The sequence below is a fragment of the Dipodomys spectabilis genome, unplaced genomic scaffold (assembly GCF_019054845.1).
Source record: "Dipodomys spectabilis isolate Male_0828 unplaced genomic scaffold, ASM1905484v1 ptg000018l, whole genome shotgun sequence".
NCBI lineage: Eukaryota > Metazoa > Chordata > Mammalia > Rodentia > Heteromyidae > Dipodomys > Dipodomys spectabilis.
Genome location: NW_024870695.1, coordinates 19,781,635 through 19,787,851, shown reverse-complemented (window position 1 = coordinate 19,787,851; position 6,217 = coordinate 19,781,635). Strand labels below are relative to the sequence as shown.

The window sequence follows — 6,217 nt, the reverse complement described above, 5'->3', positions numbered from 1 at the left end:
ATGAATCCAGAAAGTGCTCAATCCTCATTTAATGAAGTACTTGTGTCTTGGTTTGGTGGGGGGGGGGGGGGGGGGTTGGGGTGGGAAGCCGTTCCCCAGAAGATGTATGTGGACATAGAGAATGGAAACCAAAAAGTCTTAAGAAGAGAGTGGACAGTTGATTGCACAGCCCTTTCTGTCTACCTGCACCTGCTGAATGTCCCACCACCCCTCTTTCCATGAGAACCCAACAGTGGAAGGACCATCTTTCTCTACTCCAGCAAGCCCACATTTTCAGATCAGAAGACTGGAACCCAGAACGCTCAAGGTCATGGCTGGAATGACCATCTCCTGACTTTCAATCCAGAGCTCATAGCCCTTTACCATACTGTCAAAAGCAGTACAGGGAATGAAGAGGGCATAGGGATGAAACTGGGGTAGAGGAAGAAGCAGCACAAGCATTTATGGGACACAGACATGGAAAACCACCTGGCTGGCTCTATAAATGTCTTGTTTGGCATTCTTAGACCGTCAGAATTCCCAAGCCTGTTTTTCCATCAGTAAAGTGGGGATCAGAACTACTATTCATTGGAATCATGAGAAAGAATTCAGGAGAGCATCCATATTGGCATTACTTTTTTTTTTTTTTTTTGGGTCCAGTCGTGGGGCCTGAACTCTGGGCCTGGGCGCTGTCCCTCAGCTCTTTAGCTCAAAGCGAGCACTCTACCACTTGAGCCACAGCACCACGTCTGGTTTTCTAGTGGTTAATTGGAGAAGAGTCTCACGGACTTTTCTGCCCGGGCTGGCTTTGAACTGTGATCCTCAGATCTCAGCCTCCTCAGTAGCTAGGATTACAGGTGTGAACCACCACCGCCAGGCTGGTATTACTTCTTGTCTTACGGCTTTCAAGAACTGTAACACTTCCATTGTTTTACAACCACTGTTGTTTAAACCATTCAGATTTTGTCTTACAGTTGCTTGATTTCAGTGTTCACCAATAATTCTGCTATGCTTGGACGTCCACCATGCTAGTCATTCTCTGGGACTCTAATGACATCTTCCCAGCCCAGAAAGCATGTCCAAGTGAAGGAGACAGTTCCAAAATTCTTACATACTTGAAAGAAAGCTTGATTGTTTTCAGAATTCTGAACTCACATGGTTTTGCCCTTAGATTTCTAGATTTGCTTTTTCTTAATCTAATAGAATAGAGATTTCTGATATGGAGATCAGCTCAGTCACTTCACCTTTTGAAGCAACCTGACTCGAGGTAGATTGCTCATAGACCATCAATCTTAGATGTCAGATACACATGCCATATTAGAGAAGTAGCCACTTCAGAGTTGATGCTCCATTTTACAAAAAAAAAAAAAAAAAAAGGCAAAGAAGAGCTTTCCAAATTTAGTGATTCATTTTGAACTCATCTCATTAAGATGAAACTGTGAAGAAGAATAAAAGCAAACCCTGGCTTATTTGAACTTGGCTATTCTTTTTTCCTGAGAAAATAATGGTGATGATGTGTATCACCATTTGAGGGTACCTATCATGTGCCAAGCATTACATATCCATAATTTTTGCTCTGATTTCTAGAGCAACCATCCCATATGAATGCAATTATGGCCAATTTGCAGATGAGCTCAATGGAGCTCAGAAAGCAAGGTGGAAGTGGGGCCCTATATGGTGGGTGGGGGTACAGGGGAAGTCTGTCTGTTGTGTTTTTCCCAAACTTCTACTGTTGTCTATTTTGGGAATGATTTTTCCTTTCCCTCTCCTTGGGTGTTTTTATCTGGATTCCATAGGCAGCTGCAGGAATACAAGTCTGAATGAGTAGAAGGCTAGAACTTGTTGAATTTACAGTTTATCAAAGTAATACAATATCCTTAAATAAAGGCTCCAGGAGGATGGATGGGCTCAAGCTTCAATGTGTCATTCCAGAATGTATCTCAGTAACTTAACCAAGAACAAATATTACCTTCCATCGAGTACAGATTCCATACAAAATTCTGTTGTTTAGAAAATATAAGCTCAGTGCTCACTTTGGCAGCACATTTACTAAAATTGGAACGATACAGAGAAGATTAGCATGGCCCCTGCACAAGGATGACACGCAAATTTGTGAAGTGTTCCATATTTAAAAAAAAAGAAAAAGAAAATATAAGCTCAGTAGGGGAACAGCACACCTAGTTTCACAAACACTAATTTCTTTCTTTCTTTCTTTCTCCCTTCCTTCCTTCCTTCCTTCCCTTCCCTCCCTTCCCTCCCTCCCTCCCTCCCTCCCTCCCTCCCTCTCTCTCTCTCTCTTTCTTTCTTTCTTTCTTTTTTGGTCAAAAAGTTTGAACTCAGGCCTGGGCACTGTCCCTGAGCTTTGTTCAAGGCTATTACTCTATCACTTTGAGCCACAGCACCACTTCCAGTTTTCTGGTGATTAACTGGAGGTAAGAGTCTCACAGACTTTCTTATCCAGGCTGGCTTTGAACCACGATCCTCAGATCTCAGCTTCCTGAGGAGTTAGGATTACAGGTGTGAGCCACAGCCTCCCTCACCTTGATTGAAAATACATTTCCATGGATATAAATTGGGCTGTGCAATGCATAATGTTTTGGCACCACTACAAGAAGATGGGAACAATTTAATGGTGATGAAATAATTTAAACAGCCCACGGTTCTGAATTGGTGGCACACAGCATAATATCTGTAGAACCTTCCACAAATCCAGCCCCTCCTGCAGATTTACTGATTGATAATATTGATACTTGAAGATATATGCAGGTGTATGTAGAATCCCCTTCATGGGAGATTTTGTAGGACATCCCTTGTTAACATCATCTAGACTGGAGTCTGCCTTTCCTGGGATATGTCCTTGGTATGTTGACTAGCAACACTAAAATATTTTCCTTTAATTGCTGGCTTCTATGACAAAGGATTATTCTTCCCTGCCTCTTTCTTCATGCCAGGAAACAAAAGTAAAGAATGATACTATGAAATAAAGGCTATCAGCTGTTGAAAAATGGGGGGTTTGGATCATCCATTCTCAGAGAATATACCTTTGCAGTCTGTTCTGAATATCTGATGCAAATAGGGTTCAATGGCCACTTAAGTGCTGGGAAAAGATTTGGGAAATAAGCCTTTTTTATTTTATTTATTTATTTAGTTTTGGTTGGGCATGGGGCCTGAACTCGGCCTGGGCGCTGTCCCTCAGCTCTTCAGCTCAAGGCTAGCGCTCTACCACTTGAGCCACAGCACTACTTCTGGCCTTTTCTGCTTATATGGTGCTGAGGAATCGAACCCAGGGCCTCAGGCATGCAAGGCTAGCGCTCTACCACTTGAGCCACAGCACTACTTCTGGCCTTTTCTGCTTATATGGTGCTGAGGAATCGAACCCAGGGCCTCAGGCATGCAAGGCAAGCACTCTACCACTGAGCCACCTTCCCAGCTCTGGAAAATAAGCCTTTTTAGTGGAGCCTAACAAGGAAACCAAAACATTTTCTTTTCACTCTATCATACGGGGAATAGATGGAATTAACATTGGAAACCCAAGTCCAAGTGCTTTGTTTTACATGAGGAGAATCTGAGCCTAAAATGTGGAAATGACTTCTATGACACCTGACTTTTTTTTTTCTACAGTGCAAACCATTTAATTCAATGGCTAACCAACCTAGGAATACAAACCAAGCTGTTCTTCTTCTCTTTCTTCTTCTTTTTCTTTTTCTGGAACTCTGCCTTCCTGAAATTAGAATGAGCACAGAAACATCTGTTGCATCATGTCCAGAAGTGAGATTCTATTCTTCAATAAAACACTAGCTGTCTGGCCAAGAAATGGGAAGGGAGGAAAAAAGATATCAGCCTGAGACAGATACTTTGTATCCACACAGAGGCCAACAAAGACTACAATTGCCAAAGCTCCCTTTCCACTGCTCTCCTGATGTCTAGTAAATTATTCTTTCTGGGCACATGCTCAACAGTAGACTTCTTCACAGCTTCATCATATAATATTTTCCTGGATCTATTCTCAAAATCAAAAGTGGTCATTTCTGACCCCAATCACTCTTTCTTTGCCAGCCCTTAAAAAAAAATATCTTTGAAGAAGGGAGCTAGGATAAGAATGAAGATTGGATATCAAGAAACCCACATATTATTAACATTTTGTTGGATGTTATAGCTCAATTGTGTACCTTCTACCCAGATTCATAGGTTGAAGTTCTATTCTTCAATATCCCAGAAAGCGATTGTATTTGGAAATAGGGTCTTTTTTTTTTTTTTTTTTTTTTGGGCTGGTTATGGGGCTTGAACTCTAGGCCTGAGCACTGTCCCTCAGTTCTTCAACTCAAGACTAACACTCTACCACTTGAGCCACAGAGCCACTTCTGGTTTTCTGGTGGTTTATTGGAAATGAGAGTCTCACAAACTTTCCTGCCTGAGATGGCTTTGAACTGGGATCCTCAGATCTCAGCTTCCTTAGTATTAGGATTACAGGTGTGAGCCACCGGTGCCCAGCAGAAATGGGGTCGTTAAAGAGATAAATGATTCCAAATGAAGTCCCTGGAGTGGGACCCACTCTAGTAGGGCTGGTTTCCTCATCAGAGAAATTATTCACACACACACACACACACACACACACACACACACACACACACACACACACACACACACACACACGGTTACACAGAAGACTATGAGCCAATACAAGGAGAAGAGAGGTAACTATGAGCCAAAGAGAAAAGCTTCACAAGAAACTATGCCTGCTATACCTTAACCATAGACCGAGGCCTCAGGATTATGAGACAATAATTTCTGTTGTTGAAGCAACCCAGCCCATGGTACTTTGTTATGACAGCCTTAGGATAGCAATACATTGGGTCACTGCATTTATCTACCATGGAGATAAGATTTCATTTAGTTGTTACCCAGTTCATGCTCAGGAAGAAATGTCAGTATCATCATTTTGACACCTCCATTAAAAATGAGAAACTGAACATAGTATCAGGGTTATTTGTGGGAAATTAACAACAATAACAACCAAAAAATCCTCTGAACTCTAAATCAACAAATAGCATGTATTTAGCTAATGGAAATGTCTGAATGTATGGTTTGATCAGGGTGTGGCTGTCTCTGCAGTTCTCTGGTTGTGAGGCGAGTGGTTGGGTTGGTCTAGCTCAACGTAGAAAGATGGAATCAAGAGTTATGGATGTCTCTTCCCCCGCCCAAAGAGAAAGAATAGTACCATCAAAAATAATCCTAGGTTTCCCTCAGATTGAGCTAGTTGTCATTGTACTGGTAATAACAACAACAGTAACAACTAATATGTACTAAACACTTAGCATGTGCAGGTCTGCTTCTCATTGATGCCGTATGAACTCTACCCCTGCCCCTTCGGCAGTATTTGGTTTTGAACTCAGGGTCTTGCACTTGCTACACAGGGGCTCTCCCACTTGAGCCATACACCAAACTTTGCTTTTCTTATTTTACGTTGCACCAACTCTTTTCATAAAAAGAACAATGGTGTGGGAGAAAAATGGGCCAGGATGGAAACAACTTTCCAGAAACAGATGAATAGATAAAGGGAAATGTGGCCTGTCCACACCATGGATTAGTATTCAGTCTTTAAAAAGAAGGGAATTCTGACATGTGAAACAGTATTGATAAACCCAAGGACATTATGCTCCGTGAAAAGTCAGTCAGTCACAGAAAGACATGACATTATGACATGATTCCACATATGGAAAGTCTGCCAGATTCATAGTAGTCAGATTCCTAGAATCACAGCACGGAATGGTATTTGCCAAGGGTTGGGGAAGAAGGATGAGTGGCGTTAGCAATCAATGGGCATAAAGTTGCAGTCAAGCAAAGATGAGTAAACTCTGGGGTTACGTAGACTTGATAATCAATCAAGGGCAATCCTGTGTAATAGATATGAAAGTGCTGAGTGGAACTGAAATCAAATCTCTGAAAAGCCTCTAACTGCTTTGTACTTCCGTTTTCCTTAATGGTGCAATGTAGCATTGGCAAAGCACATCCATCTTTCTCTCCCTCCCTCCCTCCCTCCCTCCCTCCCTCCCTCCCTCCTACCCTCCTTCCTTCCCCCCTCCCCCTCTCCCTCTCCCTCTCTCTCTCTCATCATCCACATTATCTAACTCACCTTTGGCTTCAAGAGTTCTTGTGAATGTCACAGTATGTTTCCTCTTTAGAAGTACAGATACTAACAAGGTGTGTTGGGAAGCATGGAGAGTTCTAGAAATTTCCG

At 42.2% G+C, this 6,217-nt stretch overlaps 1 non-coding gene across 1 annotated transcript; it reads left to right on the top strand.

Moving 5' to 3' along the window:
* The first annotated feature begins 2,004 nt into the window (after positions 1-2,004).
* LOC122103617 lies at positions 2,005-2,111 on the top strand. Its single transcript, XR_006146791.1, has one exon. It is a non-coding gene; the product is annotated as a U6 spliceosomal RNA (small nuclear RNA).
* The last annotated feature ends 4,106 nt before the right edge of the window (positions 2,112-6,217 follow it).